Source organism: Saccopteryx leptura, chromosome X (genome assembly GCF_036850995.1).
Source record: "Saccopteryx leptura isolate mSacLep1 chromosome X, mSacLep1_pri_phased_curated, whole genome shotgun sequence".
In the NCBI taxonomy this organism is placed as follows: Eukaryota; Metazoa; Chordata; class Mammalia; order Chiroptera; family Emballonuridae; genus Saccopteryx; species Saccopteryx leptura.
In genome coordinates this window covers 87,433,177-87,454,431 of record NC_089516.1, presented here as the reverse complement: position 1 = coordinate 87,454,431, position 21,255 = coordinate 87,433,177, and the positions used below count along the sequence as shown (strand labels likewise).

At 38.5% G+C, this 21,255-nt stretch overlaps 1 non-coding gene across 1 annotated transcript; it reads right to left on the bottom strand.

Moving 5' to 3' along the window:
* Positions 1-248: 248 nt before the first annotated feature.
* On the bottom strand, positions 249-324 carry TRNAP-AGG (transfer RNA proline (anticodon AGG)). Its single transcript has one exon. It is a non-coding gene; the product is annotated as a tRNA-Pro (tRNA).
* Positions 325-21,255: the final 20,931 nt, after the last annotated feature.

The window sequence follows — 21,255 nt, the reverse complement described above, 5'->3', positions numbered from 1 at the left end:
CGACGGGGATCCACCCAGCACGCCCACCAGGGACAACGCTCTGCCCACCAGGGGGTGATGCTCTGCCCCTCCGGGCGTCACTCTGCCCCGACCAGAGCCACTCTAGTGCCTGGGGCAGAGGCCAAGGAGCCATCCCCAGTGCCCGGGCCATCTTTGCTCCAATGGAGCCTTGGCTGCGAGAGGGGAAGAGAGAGACAGAGAGGAAGGAGGGGGGGGGGTTGGAGAAGCAAATGGGCGCTTATCCTATGTGCCCTGGCCGGGAATCGAACCCAGGTCCCCTGCACCCTAGGCCGACGCTCTACCGCTGAGCCAACTGGCCAGGGCCAGAAAAAATTCTTAAAAGCAAAAATCAAGAAGTAGCAAAATGCTCTCTAGTGGTTAATTATATCAATAAAAGTTATGGACTATTGGTACTATAAAAATAATAAGTATGGGCCCTGGCCAGTTGGCTCAGCGGTAGAGCGTCAGTCTGGTGTGCAGGGGACCCGGGTTCGATTCCCGGCCAGGGCACACAGGAGAAGCGCCCATTTGCTTCTCCATCCCCCCTCCTTCCTCTCTGTCTCTCTCTTCCTCTCCCGCAGCCAAGGCTCCATTGGAGCAAAGATGGCCCGGGCACTGGGGATGGCTCCTTGGCCTCTGCCCCAGGCGCTAGAGTGGCTCTGGTCGCAGCAGAGCGACGCCCTGGAGGGGCAGAGCATCGCCCCCTGGTGGGCAGAGTGTAGCCTCTGGTGGGTGTGCCGGGTGGATCCCTGTCGGGCGCATGCGGGAGTCTGTCTGACTGTCTCTCCCCGTTTCTGGCTTCAGAAAAATACTAAATAAATAAATAAATAAATAAATAAGTATGCATTAAATTTACAATAATTTTTAAAAATTAGAAACATTGAACCATATTCATTATATAATATCAGTGAAGAGAATGAGCAATACTATAATTAATATATTAATATAACTGATATTTATAGAAAACCTGTCACTTTAAAATGTACAATAATGAAAAGTATCACTTTATATTAGTGCTATATATGTATTTAAAACACTTGACATTTAAGGTACTGTCATTTCAATAAAAATTTGATCATTAACAAATTTGAAAGTTAATCAAAATCATCATTAAATCCACTTTCTAAATAATGAGTTTATATTATGTAATAACCAGATATTACAGAATAGGTCTGCCCTAATAATCCTCACTAAAAATGGTCATCCATGGAGTTTTACTAATGAAATATGCTCTGTTAATAGAAAGATCATTATAATAAAATAATTATTTTATCAAATATACTACGTAATACATCTAAAAATTGTAAAAACAAACAAAGTAACATAGTTTCCCTAGTGAAATTCTGGAATTTCACATTTCTTAATGGGATTTTCTGTCTGGGAAATGCAATTAGAGAAAACACAGAGTTCTCTCAAATGATGCAAAGATTGCTGGGAAAGGGGGGATGTTCATATAAAAATAGTCTTAACTTTACTTATCTGTGAATTGACAAGCAGGTAAAATGCAAAAGTAACAATAAAGGACTCTATTTTCTATCACAAAGAAAATAAAAATACATCTAGCTAGGCAGTAAAAATAAAAGGAATTCAGTATGATACACAAAATACTCTGCAGTTACATAGAAGACAACAATATTTAATTCATTTGATGAGACATGAAAGTTTCAACTCAAATAAAAAAAATTTTAAGCACGGCCAAGAAAGAAGGGTAGGCAGGGACAAACAAATGGTAAGGGAGAGAGATGAGAAGCATCAACTCATAGTTGTAGCACCTTAGTTCATTGTTGTTCATTGATTGCTTTCTCATATGTTCCTTGACCAGGGTACTCCAGCTGAGTAAGTAACCCCTTGCTCAAGCCAGTGAGCATGTGGTCATGTCTATGATCCCACGCTCAAGCCAGATGAGGCCACGTTCAAGTTGGTGACTCTGTGGCTTTGAACCTGGGTCCTCAGTGCCCCAGGCTGACACTATCCAATCGCCACAGCCTAGTCAGGCTCAAATCAAATTTGAGCTCCAATTTTATATGTAACCTGTGCTTAAGGGTTTCCATCTGAAATATCCATATCTCTTACTACAGCAGCAGCTGTTTGTTGTTCTTGTCCTATACTTTATATTGATTGAGTGATATGTCCAACAGAACAGAACAATGTGGTCTGACTTCACAATACAGAGAGTTAGCCAAACATTTAAGAATGGTAAACAGTCAATCAATATCTTTAATTCTGGTGAGGTTCATTAATTTGTATTTTTGAAAAATAAGAAGGCAATTGTACATTGCTTCATCATACAGAATGCTCTATCACTAGCATCCAAATGGAGTTACACTACTAGTGATTGCCTTCTTTGCTTAGGGCAAACTGACAGATGTGTGTTTTCCTAGATCCTCTGACAAGATACCTAATTCTCTTTCCATGGCTTCTTATTTCCAAAGTAAACATTAACAACAGATGTCTCACCTGATTCTCACCTACATCTAGTATTTTCCCTTCTTGATCATAGCCAACACAGTCGATAATCTTCAGGATGAGAAAACTTGTTTTCTTGGTATATTTCTCTGAACAAAAAAATTATGTATTTATATTTAATCTTGATTACCTACTCTTTTCCAAACTACCTTCATTTTGCTTTTAATAAAATTAACACATACATACTACTATATCAAAACATTTCAGTTAATCCAAAACTAAATATAAAATGTTAAAATATAAGCTTGACCAGTGGTGATGCAGTGGATAGTGTTGAACTGGGATACTGAGGAACCAGGTTTGAAAACCTGAGGTCTCCAGCTTGAGCATGGGCTCACCAGATTGAGCCTGAGGTCATCAAAATGGCCTATGATCCCTGGTATTAGCCCAAAGGTTGCTGTCTTGAAGCCCAAGGACTATGGCTTGAGCAAGGTGTCACTGGCTCAGCTGAAGTTCTCCCTCCCACATGAGAGGAAAAAGTATTGAACAACTAAAGTGCTGCAACTAAGAGCTGATGCTTCTCATCTCTCTCCCTTCCTGTCTGTCTGTGTCTCGTTCTCTAATAGACACACACACACACACACACACACATTAAAATCTAGAGCATAGTATATTATATTGGCATTTTGTGCCTAGCACAATGCTTAGGTCACAGTGCATAAAAAATGTGGGTGAAATTAATAAGTGGCCCAAAATATAAACATCATCCTTATTACCTTGCCTTCAATTGATTTCTCATGATAAAGCATTTTATTTACACATGTTTATGATACGTGTAGTACTTTAGTCCACATTATATTAATTTTTTTTTTATTTTCATATTCTCTGCCAGTAGGGGAGCTAGGTCTAAGAAAAGAGGATCGTGCTCAGATTTAGACAGATCTAAGTTGAAATTCAGAGTATACCACTTAACTACCAGTTTGATGTTGGTTTGGCTGTTGCAACTCTCTGAGCCTCAATTTGTATCGTGTCAAATAGGCACAGTTATATTTAGCTTATCAAATTTTAAGCATTGCCCTGGCCGGTTGGCTCAGCGGTAGAGCGTCAGTCTGGCGTGCAGGGGACCTGGGTTCGATTCCCGGCCAGGGCACATAGGAGAAGTGCCCATTTGCTTCTCCACCCCCCCCCTCCTTCCTCTCTGTCTCTCTCGTCCCCTCCCGCAGCCAAGGTTCCATTGGAGCAAAGATGGCCTGGGCGCTGGGGATGGCTCCTTGGCCTCTGCCCCAGGCGGCAGAGCGACGCCCCGGAGGGGCAGAGCATCGCCCCCTGGTGGGCAGAGCATCACCCCTGGTGGGCGTGCTGGGTGGATCCCCGGTCGGGCGCATGCGGGAGTCTGTCTGACTGTCTCTCCCCGTTTCCAGCTTCAGAAAAATACAAAAAAAAAAAAAAAATTTTTTTTAAGCATTAAATGAGATGAGCATGTAAGCTGGTCAATAATGTTTCTTATTCCTTCACCCACCACAAAGCAAAATGTGAGCTTTTTGCCCAGTATATTACTATTAAACAATTGATCTTTACCTCCTCTCACCTCAGGTGATAATTTAAGCCTAGCATCCATGGGGGGGGGGCAAAAGTAGCTTTAGAGTTGTGAGTACTTGAAACACAGTTCATTCTTGTATTATTATTTAGTAATTATATTATTTTTAATAAAACTGTAAACTTACTTTTGACTCACCCTGTATTTAATAAATGCTTAGTGAAGGAAAGAATTCACTACAGGATATCTGTCTTTCTGCCTCCTTCATTTCTGGAAAATTTCTCAAAAGTCAAGAATGACTTCACAATATTTTTTTGCATTAGCTAAGTATTTGAGTTATTACTTCATTCTAGTTACTAAACTAAATATTAGATACTTTATATATATCATGGTCTGTATAGCAACTCCTTAAGATATTCACTAAGTATTTTCTTCATTTTACAAATATCCATTAATTTTATTACCTGAAATTGAAATAGAGAAAAACATATTTCATCACAATGCTTAAGGATATGTGACATTTGCTCTAAGAAGGGTCCCATCACCATGTATTACCATGAAAGAATGGTAGAAATGATATCCAAATGCACCCACTGCCCGAGCCTGCCCCCCATAAAGTACAGAGAGAAATAAGACACCTTCCTCTCAGTTCCTTTTTTCTGGATTTCATACTTATGCCCCCAAACCTCCCACCCTAAACTGAATAAAAGGAAAGAACTTCACAAATAACTATATTTACAAATTTATAAAATGTTTCATAAAATTCTATATATCAAAATGGTGTCCCCTTTTCCTTTCTAGTTTTAAAAATATATTTCATCTATGAAAGCAAACAAACAAAACACATTAGTATTATTAAACATTTTGGATCCTTGCTCCACAGAGCTTTAGCAAACTGGGCGGTTGACAAGTACAGGCAAACCGAAGGCTGTCCTCCATCTAAACACCTGATGCAGCTTGCACTGATCACAATCATAATAATTTTGTTTGTTATGTCTTGCTTAGCATTTTTTTCTTTCATTTATTGATTGATTTTAGAGAGAGAGAGAAAACATCAATCTGTTCTTGCATTTGCCCTGACCGGGAATCGAACTGGAAACCTTTGCATATCAGGAAGATGTTGTAAACAATGGAGGTATATGGCGATGACCTTAGCATGCTTAATGTCAAGTTTGATGGAGATGGAAGGGACATTGAAGTGATGATTGATTATTAGCTTTTTGAAATTTTCTTATTTTCTATTTCCAAGTTGTCTAAATGGAATTAAACTTAACTTTATCTCTAAGTCAGTTTAGTAGTGTTACAAGGTGAATTAAGATAGTGTGAAGTCTTTTAACCTAACCCTTAAAATTTTTCCCACTTGAATGTGTCAGCCTATTCAAATGACAGAACTTTAATACAGTAATAAAAATAATAATAGTGATCTGTTACTGTGAACACTCTATGTATGTGTCAGGCACTGTGCTAACTTAGGTACTTTACATAGATTAGCTCATTAAATGTCTTCATCAAAACCCAATGGGGTAGGTACTGTTATGATCCCCAATTTTACAGATAAGTGAGGAAAATAAAACATATTACAGTTCAGCAACAAGCTCGGAGTCACAACTAGCAATGGGCAGAGGTGAACTGGAAGTTTTAGGCAGTCTTTCCTCAGGGATAGTATAGTAGTGGTCCCATTGTAGTCCAGAAAAGAATTCATGTTATTTGAGGAATGAAGTGAGGAAAGTGCCAGAAAACTGATCATACTATAGTACTGAAATGCTATTTCGTTCTAATCTCAGCTATACTAGACTGTGAGGTGTTCAAGGGTAAAGAGAGTTTCTTGACACATAAAGACTGGTTGAATTAATGCCACCGAGGCAGCCAAACAATAAGCAAATGTCATGATGAAAATGCCATTGTAACAGGGAAATCAGACGAAAATGCCATTGTAACAGGAAAATCAGTCAAGAAACCACTGGAATTGGCCTAGCTTTGTTCATGAAGACACCTTCATTGCAAGGAAACAAAAAAATTATCTTAAAGCACACTTCACAACATGATTTTGCCATTTTATAAAAAAGCTTACAGATGTGTCAATGATCTGGAGTTGATTTCTTATGGCATATTTTCATGAAATTGAAAGTGAAAACTCAACTGTGAAAGCTTTTCATTTTGAGGACAAACCCGATGGAACCTGTGGTGTAGGAGCCCTCTGGCTCACAGCAACAAGCAAGTGCATTCATCCCTGCATTCACTCAGAAAGCATGTGTTCAGTGCCCATTATATGCAAGACACTATAGTGAGTGCAAAGGATATCACTTGAATAAAAAAGACACAATTCTTTCCAAATGGTACTTATATCTACAAGGAGAAAGCAAAGAACATACCAGCAGATATATGATCTGTCATATTTTGGTAAATATTAATAGAAACTTTAAATATGCCAAATATGATAGATGGTGATTTAGTGTATATATCATTATAGAGAGGTGAGAGATCACATTTATTTGCATTAGGACCTGAAAGCACCTAATGAAAGTGCCAGAAAACCGATCATACTGTAGTACTGAAATGCTATTTCGTTCTAATCTCAGCTATACTAGACTGTGAGGTGTTCAAGGGTAACAAATCACTACAGTAGGAAGACTTTATAGCCTGTTCAAGGAGCAGAAAGCAGACCAGGGTGGCTCCATCAAATGTATGAGAGTGTGTGTGTGCGTGCATGCACATGTATGTTTGTGTGGGGAGAGCAAGGACAAATAAGGGGTGACCAAGTTGAGTCCAGAGAGGGAGGAAGGTTATACTACTTGTAAATTACAAGAAGAATTTATGATTTATTTCTAACAACAGAGGAGATCTATTGCTGATTTTTATTTAGGAAAGTAGTATTGTCATGTTAGAATATAAGAGAACTTAAGTTTATGGATAGATTCCATTTTGATATAAAATCCCATGACTTCGTGAAGTAAATGCAAGCTGGTTGCACATTCTGAGTCAAAAAGGTTTTCCAGTGCTCTAGAAACAGATTTATAGTACTGTCTGGCTGTGGAAACTTCAGAAATATCAGTGAATATGCTTTATCAGTATGCACAGAGTATGGTAGGGTTTAAACTGCCAAGACCTACCATGAACCTTCATCCAAGCCTTCAGGTAAGTGTTCTTTTACAATGTAGTGAACTATATTGAGTTTGCTTACCTTAATGACATGATCATTTTTCTATATATATGCAGCTTCCCTAAATCTCCAGAAAAATCAGATCTACTGATTCCCAGTTGAAGCTAAAGCAAAATTATATAGACCACGGCTCATGTTACAGATTTTAAAAAACAAACAAACAAAAAACAGGCAAATGTGTTTTTACTTAAAATTCTAGTTATAAGAACAAGTAAGGAAAATGTCATAAGTTTCCAAAATTAGTTTTATATAAAACACTACTTATTTAGAGACCTCTCTAAAATTACTCTTGACCCTCTTGCATGGCCATTCGTGTTCACATCACTGTACTTTGCTATCCTCATTTCACTTATCACACAAAGGGTTACTAGTGTAGTGTTTGTCCCTCAACCTTGTAATATAAAACTTAATGCTGGGATCTTACCTGCTTACCAATATTTTTCCAGGTTTTACCATACTATCTAGTTCTTGGTGGGGGCTCATTAATAGTCAAGGGATGTTGATCATTCTATCTACAAATATTAAGCCCTCATCATTGCATAGAACAAAGTTGTACAAATGCTCAAAGAAGAATCAAACGCGGACCCCATACTCCCAGCACTTACCCTTTAAAATGGCATCATCTTTGAAGCATAAATGTAAACTACCTAAGAACATATTCAGTATCTAATCCAAGAGATCACCCTATAACTGAAAAGGGAAGGAAGAATTATAGCTATAATCCTAACAGGCCCCTACCTAACTACTGAAAAGAATGTTTTTATCTGACACTCTCCTTACCTAGAAGTAGAGAGCTCTCCAAATCCTCAACACATCAAGTTATAGGGACAAGATCAAAATGAATGTAAGGAAAAATAAATTAGAAAGTTATATATATCTTATCATTAGCATACTATCAAAATATGCATTTTTAATAATTCCTATTGCAGGTTTTTCTGTCAAGGGTTTGAAGAAAGAAGAGGTCAATTTTTAGATAATTCAGATGAAAGCAGGTAAGGAGTCTAAATTATTACACTAGCTCATTCGTGCTTTAGAGGGGCTTAGTAGCATTGATTTAGGGTTTACATATTCTAGTGATTGCCTGAATTGAGGAAGGACATAGATTATTGTTGAAATTGACTCCCAAGTTCATTTCCTAGGTACTAATGCTAAAAACAACCACTAAATCAAAAATCTATTGATAACAAATTTCTGTCAATTTTATCTATTTTCACAAAGTACCTTCAGCAATAAGCCTTTCTTGATGTTCTGATGGCAAACAAAACACAACACTGTTTACTTTTTTTAATGTAGAATTCATTTTTTTTTTATCTAGATAGGTACTATTTGGCTTCTTTTCTCCCCTGTCTGTACTCCACAAGCTATTCCACAATCTACCAGAGAATCAATTAAGATGGTTCATCAGTATTTCAGGCAACATCCTCTATCTCCACAAAGACTGACCATTATCATTACAATATACACATCTGTGTCAGACCACGGAGAATTATGCCTCAGTGCACTCAGAGCCATAAAGAGAAAACTCACTGAATGCTTCAGTGTTCAACCTTCCTACAAAGAAGGCTGAAATCCTCTGTGCCTCAAAGGCAATTATATAATAAGTTCTCAAATTAGTCAAAAACAGATCTGGTTTAAAATACCTCTTTTTAAACAAGGCACATCATCTTCCCAGCAGTCTTAGATTCCATTTCCCAGGGTAGAAAAGCACAGTTTCAGCCCTGTGATCAGGCAGCCAGCCTGCATGGGCCTTGCTAAAGCTCCATGCCAAAACGTGCTAAAGCTCTGGCACCGGGAGGTGACAGGCTTAGGGGGACTGGGACTCCGTGCAGCTGTCCTGGTGCTGCAGGAATTTCTGCATTTTCTGTGGCAAGATTAGGCTGCCTGTGTGACCGCGCACCAGCTTCTTTAAAAACCTTTATTTCTTTTGATGTGAATTTCATCCGTGGGAATTCATACTTTGGAGAATGGTCTCATCTGGAAAAGAAAGGACTTCCAAATGCTTATATTCTAATGTTTTTATGGTAACAGGAGCAACTCAAGTATTCCTCATGCCGACATATGATCATGTACTAGGCTACATTTTTTTTTTAATTTTTCCATTGATTTGAGAGAGAAACAGAGAAAGAGAAGAAAAGTTGGGAAGGGAGATGAAGACGAGGATGGAGAAAAGGAAAGGGCAAGCATCAACTCCTCATTTAACTTAGCTGTTCCCTTTAATTGAGCACTCACTGGTTGTTTCTCATATGTGCCCTGACCAGGGATTGAACCTGAGACCTCGGTCAGATGATGCTCTATTCTATGACTCACAAGCCAATGGTCCAAGGTTACTTTTTAAAACACTGTTTGCATATTTACGTCCAAGTCCTTCTAACACTCAATTTTCTTTATTAGCAAACTGTTCAGCATGCATATTATGCATTTGGACCTTATGAATTCTTTTTGTGCCTGTTCTTGCTTGAACAGCTTCTTGAAAATTAAGCATTAGAAGCAGTCAAAAAGCAATCTACAGTCTGAGCAGGTGGTGGCGCAGTGGACAGAGCATTGACCTGGGGCCCTGAGGACCCAGTTTTGAAACCCTGAGGTCTCAGACTTGAGTAAGGGGTCACTGGCTTGGCTAGAGCAACCCCCCCATCAACGCACATATGAGAAAGCAATCAACGAACAACTAAGGTGCAGCAATGAAGAACTGCTGCTTCTCATCTCTTTCTCCTGCTATCTGTCCCTTTCTCTGTGTCTCTGTCTCAAAAAAATAAATAAATAAAAATCAAACTACAAATCTACTTTTGTAAGGGTAAAGCACTTCACTTCCTACATGTTTTGTTTATCATTAGTGGTCGATAACTGTCTGTTTTTCCAAATTTTAAGTTCTCTATTTGCTTATTACCTGTGTTTTAAATTGACAAATCGTGTTACTGTACCGTCCTCATCTTTATAATTAACCTGTCAAAAACCTAACAAATATCTCCCACCATCTCTGTGGGAGTTTTAGTCATTTGGATGATAATTTCCATTCCCCCCAAAAAAAACCACTGCTGGTGAGTTTCAAGAAATAAAGGTGAAAGTTCTCTTCCTGTAAGTCAAGTGACATTATAGACAAGGACGAGTATATGTCCACACCATCTGTATGCACATACATAGCCAGCATGTCATGGATCATAAGAAAAGTTAAAAGTCAATACATTTTAAAATAATCAGAGGGGCCGTAAATATTCACGGTGTGGGCTTTCCCCAAAAGGCTGGCAGCCTGCTATAGATTACTGGGCAGACACAGTGGAGCCGCACTTACAGATGGCTCTCCTGAGAGCAATAGAGACACTCTGTAAAGTAGGAGGAGATGACATTAATACAAAATGCAAAGACATTTCTGCATTTTGCATCAGTGAATTCCGAGATCATCTTTACTCATCATGTAAATATTTGGGATGAGTCATTTTCTTCTGTCTTCACCTCACAAAACTTTACCTGGATTTTAGAGGTCAATACAAACAGTATGAAAGTTGTAATGCCTACCTACTTTTAATTAAGTTTCATTCCAGTAAAATGTAAAGTGCTTCTATTGCACTTCAAATTCAAATCACCAATAGATAAGGTGGATTTAAAACTGTAAACCTAGACGCAAATAGACAGAGAGACCATAAAGGATTGAAACAAGACTATACTGGGCTCTGCATTTGCATCTTATAAATGACCAACCTTATGGCCAGAAAGTAAGCAATGCTGAGCTTCACAGGACAGCAAAATACCACATTCTTGAAAATATATATATATATTTTCCTATGTTTAAAATTGAACTCAAATATTTGATTTTTTTTCTCTTTGACTTTAGGGTATTTCAGTGAGAAAGAGTTGCTCTTCCTCTCTCTGACTCCAGATTAGATTAACTCTCAAATATAAACAGCAGTCTCCGTGCAATCTCTTATGTTCCAATTTCAATACTGTTTTTATTTTTCTTTTATCATGGCATGAATTTAGAACGAGATAAAAAAATCATTTCAATAACCAGAACGCAAGTGTTATATGAACATTTCTTTCTTTGGCCTTACTAGCATTCTGCATCCAAGGGTGCCATCTTTCCTAAGGTAGTCTTGGGATTAAAATTTAAATTAAAATTTCTTATTTATGAATCCCTGGTGGACATAAAATACCTAGTGTAAGAACATGCTGACAGAAGTATCCCCACATCGAGTGTTCTTTGCAAATGTCCCCTATGAAGTTATAAGGAAAAACCACCACCCTCTATCTCTGTCTTGTCTTCTGGAACTACAGAGAAAGGAATTACCTTCTTTCTGAACACACTGTCCTCACCTTAATCACTTTACTTTTCAGTCTCAGAGGCTACCAATTTCGGTATTTTCTAATTATGCTATAGGAGGTAAGGTGTACAATGTGTTTAAAAATTTAAGGCCGTGGTATGGGTCAGAAAAATATAGATGTGATATATGATCTCTGTTCATTAGAAACTGTCATTAATAACTCATCTTAGATGGTGTCCTTGACGGAGGTAGAAAGCGTGGTGTCTTCCCTTTCCAGCTCAGTGCTGGGTTGTGAACAAGCTCCATTCCCCACATAATAGAGGGCAAATCGATATAATGACAGATTTCTCTTAAGAACAGTATGTATACATTTTCAGACCAAATTGTTTGCATTAAATATGAGGACATAAGTAACGCTGTCATGTGCATACATGTTAAACGCTGGATACCTAGATATATGATAGCAAAAACTATTTCTTCCACTAAATTCTTGTTATTGTTAACGATCTTGGAGACAATAAAATATAGGAATTTCAGGTCAACCTTTTATATAGATTGATTCTGAACATTATTTTAAAAACATTTTGGAGTAAATTAGTTTTCACTATAACATGACCAATACAGCCATACTTTAGTACTGAAATATCCTACAAGCATACTCTTAGACACATGTATGTTTTCTGTCTCTGTCTGTATTTCTCCCTCCATTTCTCTTTTAGTGCCTACTCCAGAATATTTGCTTGTTTATAAAATATCAATTTAGGATTTAAGTGACAGAAACGGGGGTAATAAAGAATGTTTTGGTGACCATATCCCCTAACAACAGGAAAAGACCTCTAGAGATCATCAGATCTATTTACAATTAGTAAAATGAAACAAGTTATGTTTTGAAAAGACCTTGACTTCCACTCCACAATGAATGTTCTGTTATAAAGGCAAGATTGTCAGCCTCTCCTTATTTTTCGTCAAAGATGGCACCGAATTTGATGTGTTCATAAATGAGTTTTTGCAAGCAAATTTTTTTTCAGTGTTTCTGTTATTTTACTGAATAATAATGAGAAGTTCCTGATTCAGGAATCTTGTATTCAATCTGTCTACAATGAGGACTTTGAATCGCCTTTCTAGTTTTAGTGAAAGAGTGTTCTCTGTGGCGAGGCCAACGGCAATTCTGCTGACAGACAGCGTGACCTTGGATAGTTATTCTAACTTTCCTAAGCCTCACTTTGAACATGCATAAAAATGGCCGACCTCATAAGGTTTCTGCATGAAGAATAAGCGAAATCATAACTCAGTGCACCTAATTGAGTATCTGGTGTATAGTGGGAGCTCAAGAGAAGTGTCAGGTTTTCCAACAGTACCTTCACAACCCATCTTTCCTTTAGTGGGAAAGTTTTACAAGGAGATGTCTGCACTGACATCTCCAGGCCTCCTAGTAATTTATATTACATAGTTAGTTATAAAAGATTGTTTACAGATGAAGAACTAGGATTCTGTCAAAAAAAAAAAAATCACGGCTTTCGCTGAGGTTTCTAACCCTCAGCACTAGTGACATTTTGGGCTGATAGTTCTTTGTTGTGTAAGTTGTCAGGGAGTAATCTGGTTTCTCCATCCACTAGATGCTGGTAGCATCGCCAACTTACCCTCCAGTTGTGACAACCACAGTTGTTTCCAGATGTTGCAAGTGTCCCTTGCAGGGCAAAAACCCCTTTGATTTAAGCCATTGGCTTAAGCTAATGTACGGGGAAAGACTCAAGCCTCATAAGTGCTACTGATTAACCAAACGGACTTGTGGGTCCAGACCCTGACTTCTTAAATTTGAGAAGAAATCATGTGCCTGTGTATGCATGGGATTTGATGACTCTAAAATAATCAGGAAACAGTATAGTTAAGAAATGAAGTGAGTTGTTTTTAACTAGAAAGTTATCTCCTACTTATATATTTTTTAAAAAGTGGAAATTTCAAACCACACAATTTTGTTCTGTTCTGCTAGCCACCCTCTTAATCTAGACAGATATTTTACAAATCAAGGATTTCATGAAAACTGATAGACATACTACCGCCATTTGAAAAAGCCTTCAACGTGTATGACATATAGAAGAGTGGCATTTTAATTCACCCAAATGAGAACCTCAAAGGAGCAAATCGGGAGAGGCGCTACTATAGTGAAATTAACCAACTTTATTTCCATTATAGTAATTATGTATCTTTAATAAATATTGAGTTTTCATAAGGGATAGATAAAATTGAACAATTCAGAGGGGTGAGAAGAACCGATAATGCCAACCGAATGAAATAAAATGAAAAGATTAGTCATAATCACATTAAATCTTCTTATAATTAGACTCGAAGTGACAGTGTAACTCAGTACTCCCAGTATGGCCTCCATCTTTTTATTAAAAAAATTAAAGAAATAGAATGGGCAAGAAAGAGGAAAATAGCAAAGGGGTTCTTTGAAGATTATGAATTCTAGGCCCTGACAATTCAAACGACTGAGTGAAGGGTAGGGTAGCTGTCAGAGAAATCCCATCCAAAAAGTGGGAGCATCTCACAGCTGAGTATCATTGTGTATGCGGGACCAGCTTAGTCCATACAATCAAATGAAACATGCTCTTTCCCTTGTGAAACATGCAGCAGCTGCCACTAAGCTTCAGATATGACACTTCCCTAAGCAGCTTTTGGATATGTACTTAAGACTCTGAGTTAGCGGGTGGCTCCTGATGACAGCTGAGCAATTCTCTACTTAAACAGGCTCAAAGCCCACTTAGAAAGGAGGAAACATTTTCTCATTTTGCCTGGGTGAGAGTATTACTCTGTGCATACACATAAACACTGATAAAAGTGTTTGTGAATGTCTCATCAATAGTCTATATGTAACATTCATCTTCCTCCATCTCCAGCAGCCTCGGAGGATACTGCCATACAAGTCTGTCTTTCTTAAATGTTGGCTTTGTGTGAAAAATAACACACTCTTCTTCTTCTCTCTTAACTATACTTTATATCCACCATGGGTGTCCTTTCCTCCTTCCATGCAAACATGGGAATAATACTTAAGGTTCTGTTCTTAAAGTTTTCTACTTTTTATGTATCATACTTTTTAAAAGCCATTTACCGTATTTCCCAATGTATAAGATGCACCCTTTTTGAAAAATTTGGAGTCTAAAAACTGGGTGTGTCTTATACAGTGGTTGTCAAGTCATTCAAGAAGTGTGGCATTTCAAATGCCATAGATGGGACTGAGGACAAGGCAATATATGAAGACAGTGATTCATCACCAGACAGATGAGGACAAGCTAATGGATGGGAGTTTTGACAGTGATGAGGAGCTGTATAAATTTTATGATGAATAAAACTTCAGTTCAATAACTTCATGTAATACTTTATTTTTTTTTTTTTTCAAATTTCGGGCCCCCAAATTAAAGTGCGTCTTATACATGGGGAAATACAGTATTTATTCCATGTCTTGAACTTTTTTCACTTTTTTTTTTTTTTTGTATTTTTCTGAAGTTGGAAACAGGGAGGCAGTCAGACAGACTCCTACATGTGCCCTACGGGGATCCACCCGGCATGCCCACCAGGGGGCGATGCTCTGTTGCAACCAGAGCCATTCTAGCGCCTGAGGCAGAGGCCACAGAGCCCTCCTCAGTGCCCGGGCCAACTTTGCTCCAATAGAGCCTTGGCTGCGGGAGGGGAAGAAAGAGAGAGGAAGGAGAGGGGAAGGGGTGGAGAAGCAGATGGGCGCTTCTCCTGTGTGCCCTGGCCAGGAATCGAACCCAGAACTCCTGCATGCCAGGCCAACACTCTACCACTGAGCCAACCAGCCAGGGCCTACTTTTTTCACTTTTATTTCAATACTCTCCAAGACCTTTTGTTCAAACCTAACAACATTCTAGATCTCTAGCCCCATATTTTATGTTGCCTACTGTGTAAGTCTAACAAGATGTATTTTTTGTAGCAAGTCATGGTGGATATATCTTCCACTCCAAATCAAAGTTTCTCCTTTGATCTTCCTTATTTCCTCCTACAATAACAAGATTTTTTAAACATAGGATTAATCATATTACTTATTTCTGGTTCAAAATCTTGCAATAACTCTTAGAATTATCAGCTAGAGGGCTAAACGCCTTGGTTTGTCTTTTACATCTATCCTGGGTCTGGCAGTGAGGGATAGTGTAGAGAAAATATACTATACAGTAATATAAAACTAATGGTTTAAGAATCAAACAGAATGAGGTTCAAAGTTATGTTCCGCAGAACTATATCAAGGTACTATTGGCCAAGTCAATGAATGTTTTGGGATCTCATATTATTTATATAAAATGAGTGGTTTTACATTAAAAGGTTTCTAAGGATACTTCCACATTTTAAATCTGTGTCACTATAGTTCTACTTTCAAAGATTATCTAGCAAGAACCTCATAATACATAGACTACACTTCCACCATTCTAAACATTTACTATTTCTTCAATGTATGCATTTGCACCACTAGCCCTCCACCATGACTATACACTTTATCACAAGTTTCTCTCTTTTCCTTCCCCCTGAATACTTCATCCACTCTCAAGGCCTTGCTCAAATGCCACCTTCCCACTGACAATGTCTGATCTCACCAATCAGAACATACGTTGTTCTTTACAAGTCCAGCACTATTTCATTCATCTCTTTAGGTCATTCAACATGCATTTCTTTTGTATTTTCCCTTTATCTTCTGACTAGACATTAGTGCCTGAAAAATAAAGCATCATCCTTTAAAACATAATATTTTCACATAGAACTCATCTTGTACGATTGCTCACAAAAATTAGGGGATGTTTTAGCGCTTCATATTCATTTTTGAAATATCCCCTAATTTTTGTGAGCAGTATATTTCCCATCAATAGAGGAAATGATATGCCAATCACAGATAAAAATCCTAATAATGCTACAGTACTTGCAGTGGGAGAGTTCCCACCTAACAAGGCAGCCTAGTCTATTGGATAGACAAGAAGGTTTTGTGATGGAAGAGTTTTTCCAGCTAGGAAGAGAAAACAGTCACTATAATGTCTAGGCAGTCTTTCTTTTCTGATTGGAAGCCTGTATATCCCATGATTTCTTTTATTTTTGGTTATTGTTCCCATCCTGAGAATGCTGCTGCTTCACCAAAAGTAAGAATCACAGGTCAGTGGCACCACTCCACAGCTGCTCAGCTTTGATGCCACTTGTCCCTTGTGTCACATAAGACTCACTGCAACATCTGGACATGAATTCTAGCTCCTTACCTCCTTACAATGGTTTTTATCAAGCATTGTTTGAAGATTTTTCTTTCATTCATTATAAGGTGCTTTCATCCTGACAAATATTCCAGACACCAGGAACTCATTCTTCAAGCTGCTTAATCCATTCACCTATTCAACAAATTTGGAGTGCCAATCGCGTATCATGTACTGTGTTGGGCTTTGGGGACAAGATGGTAAACTAAATTAGATATGGACTCTGTCAGAATAAAGATCATAGCATAATGATCAAGAGACTTTCTTAAAAAGTTAATATTTAAGCAAAAAAATGCAAGAAAGCTAAGGGCATGAAGGAGAAGAGCATCAGGTAGAATTTACTAGAAGGGCTTGCCCTAGTCAAGGAGGTCAGGGAAGCTTCTTTATAAAAGTGACACAAGCTGAAACATGAAGAATGAATATCGCTTAACTAAGCAAAGCACAGGGGAAGGACAAAATTTTAAACAGAAAAAAAAAAAAAGAATATACAAGGCCATGGAGCCAGAATGCACAAGGACATTTTGAGAAACTGATAAAAACCAAAATACAACAACAAATTGAATATCTGGAAAACAGGAAGTATGCCTGGAATTGAGGTTGGAGAAGAAAGCAAGAGCCAAATACTAAAACCATGTTAAATATTTGAGTTCTACCACTGTAATGTAAGAAAGCATTGAATTTAGGAGCGAGGGGGCTGTGTGGTCATGATAGGATAAGCATGATTTTTATTGAGGTATAATTTACAAACAGTGAAATGATTGTATCCTAAGGGTTCTGATGAATACATAGCAAGTCACAGAACATTTCTATCATGCCAGAAAATTCTTTTGTGTTCCTTCCCAGTCAATTCTTAAGTCCTAAAGAAACCACTGATCTGATTTCTAGCACTCCAAGTTACCTTTGCTTTCTCTGGCACTTCATAAGTAAAGTCATACTATACTTCATCTTCCAATGAGCATATTTCACTCAGCATAACCTAGTTATGTTATGTCTCATCTATGTTGTTGTATATATTTACTGTTGATGAGACTATTAAGAATGAATGAGGCCTGCCCAGGAGGTGGTACAGTGGATAGAAAAATGGCCTGGGACACTGAGGACCCAGGTTCGATACCCTGAGGTCACTAGCTTGAGTGCGAGATCAAAGACATGACCACAATATCACTAGATTCAGCAAAGGGTCACTGGCTCTGCTGGAGGCCCCCAGTCAAGGCACATATGAGAAGCAATCAATAAACAACTAAGCTGCCACAACTACAAGTTGATGCTTCTCATCTCTCTCCCTTCCTCTCTGTCCCTTTCTTTCTCTCTCTCACCTCTCTCTAGAAAAATGAATGAGGAAGAAATAATTATATAGATATCATTTTAGAAGGTTATAATTTTCAGTGTTAAGGAGCTGTTATAATAGTAGGGATGGATTGTTTAATTACAGAGAAGTCAAATAACTGGGATTTGGTAATGCATTGGATTTCAAGGTAAAGGAAAAGAAGAATCAAAGGTAACTCCATCTTTTTGGTGTATCCAAGTAGAGGCATGGTAATAATATCCTAGAGAAAAACTAAGGAAACGTGAAGAGGAACAGATAATGGACATGGTAGGGAGACTACCTATACCATTTCAGTCATGTTGAGTTTGAAGAAGTGCCTTTAGGCCATCCAAGTGGTAATGCCAAGTACATTACTCAATACATCCTGTGCGTCTCACAGAAGATGGCAAGATTACCACCTGGATGAATTCTTTTACCTCCTTTTCTAGCAGGGAGACGAGTAAAATGTCTCCCACAGTGACTAGACTTTGCATGGCAGCAATGAAACTATTAAATATCTAGAACAGGGGTCCCCAAACTACGGCCTGCGGGCCACATGCGGCCCCCTGAGGCCAATTACCTGGCCCCCACCGCACTTCTGGAAGGGGCATCTCTTTCATTGGTGGTCAGTGAGAGAAGCATAGTTCCCATTGAAATACTGGTCAGTTTGTTGATTTAAATTTACTTGTTCTTTATTTTAAATGTTATATTTGTTCCCGTTTTGTTTTTTTACTTTAAAATAAGATATGTGCAGTGTACATAGGGATTTTTTTTAAATAAATTTTTATTTTAATGGGGTGACATCAATAAATCAGGGTACATACATTCAAAGAAAACATTTCCAGGTTATCTTGTCATTTAGTTCTGTTGCATACCCATCACCCGAAGAGAGATCGTCTTCCGCCACCCTCCATCAAGTTCTCTCTGTACCCCTCCCCCTCCCCCTCTCCCTCCTTCCCTCCCTCCCCCCCCCCCCGTAACCACCACACTCCCGTCCATGCCTCTTAGTCTCGCTTCTATGTCCCACCAATGTATGGAATCCTGCAGTTCCTGTTTTTTCTCTGATTCGCCCATTTCACCCCACACAATGCTACCAAGACTCCCCCATTCCACTGCAAGTGATCCGATGCCATCATTTCTCCTAGCTGAATAGTATACCATGGTGTATATGTGCCCCATCTTCTTCATCCAGTCCTCTATTTTTTTTTACAGTGATTAAAAGCCTTTAAGCAAACTCTTGGCCAATACAGCAAGAATCCCTAAAAGAGTAGTGTCCTTAACATGTTCACCAAGTTCAAGTTGGCCCCATCACCATGCCAAATCCCTGAAAAATGCAACCCAACCACAGTTCAGTCTGTTAGGAGCTGTCACAGGGAGCAGGAGTCCAGGAAAGTTCCCCACAGGAAAAGTCCGCATGGCACTGGAATTGTTGTCACCATTCTATACTTTGCAGCTCATGTCCAAGTCCCAATGACCGCTGCTTCTAGCTGGTAATGATTCAGGTAGACTGGAAAAAGCCATCTGCAGCATGCGTGGATATGGAGCTTCTGTTCTCCTCTGTCTGGAGAGTTGAGACCAGGTTGCTTTTCCCTGGAGCTCTGTGACTGTGGCCTGGTAAAGAGAACCTTGGGATACACTAAGCTGGGTGGCAAAGGTAAATTCATAATACAAGTTGGCAAAAGGAGGAAAGAAAGCTCTAAATTAGGAGTAGATCCCAGCCTGAAATATGAGTGGGGCATTGAGGTAGGAAGGATAAAGGAAACACTATATATTAAGCAAAGCAGCAGAAAATAGGACTATCAACACCCACAACAGAGATCTTTGAGGGAAGAATAAAAAACCTGACTATTCAGGCAAAACATAGTTAAGTGGCCCTTGTGCATAGGGATTTGTTCATAGTTTTTGTTTTTTTTTATAGTCCAGCCCTCCAATGGTCTGAGGGACAGTGAACTGGCCCCCTGTGTAAATAGTTTGGGGACCCCTGATCTAGAAGATCTGTGAATAGACCTTAGACCCTCAATTCCTGGCTTCTATAGGCTCTTGAGAACATGGATTTATGTGAGACTAATTGACTCCTTCTCCTTCCTATTACCGTTTCCCAACCCAATAAATGTACTGCTTGACTATAGAAAAGATAGTAATTCACTGTTTTTGCACAGATAGGCAGGAGGCTAACAACTTTCTTCAAGAAAAACAAATACATAGATGCCAGAATCTACTTTTGGCTTCCCTTCCCTATAACTATACACTTCTAAGAGACTACCTTTCTCATAAAGTATTCAGTATATGTTATATGCTCACATCCAGCATTGCCTCTCTTCAATAAGAAACTCTCAGATAAAAGGAACTATGACTTACTGAGTTGTACTGTATTGTGTCTTATACAGAATCACATATATGAAAGTACTGAATAAATGTGTCAAATCATGAGTTTAGGCACCGATGGATAAGAGATATGGAAAAGCAAGAAAGGCAATTGTTTTAATGTATAAATTTCTTTTCTCTTTTTTCTTTTTTTTACAGACACAGAGAGAGAGTCAGAGTGAGGTATAGATAGGGACAGACAGACAGGAATGGAGAGAGATGAGAAGCATCAATCATTAGTTGTTTTTTTTGTGTGACACCTTAGTTGTTCATTGATTGCTTTCTCATATGTGCCTTGACCATGGGGCTACAGCAGACCGAGTAACCCCTTGCTCAAGCCAGTGACCTTGGGTCCATGCTGGTGAGCTTTTGCTCAAACCAGATGAGCCCGTGCTCAAGCTGGCAACCTTGCAGTCTTGAACCTGAGTCCTCTGCATCCCAGTCTGACACTCTATCTACTGCGCCACCACCTTGTCAGGCTAATATATAAATTTCAATCGTACCATGATGTAAAGTATTTCACAAGAACCAATAAAAATAAGACGTTTTTCTAGAAAGCACCAAAAGAATTCTTAATTCATGCTATAAAAATAACAGGACATTACATGATTCGTGAATGCAAAATGCCTGAGGAAAGAGCAAGGGAAAAGGCACTGCAATAAAAATAGCAACTATTTCTATATTTAAATACACTGCTTTCCCCAAATCTCTTTTCCTCCAAAAACTCTCATTAAGATGAATTGGCTCATTTGTTTCAAAGGAAATGTAAAGTGAATTAAGTTTCAAAAGTGGACTGAAATGGAACTCACACTAATGCCAGATTGTGAAAATATAAATATACATGTGAACTGAGTTCCTATTCCTTTAAAATTTAGGAAATCAATCTGGTTCACATATTCTACCTAACACCAGTGGTTCAGAAGCATCTAGTCCAGTATTTCTCAAAGTGTTACAGTGATCACATTTAATAGCTAATTCTGAGA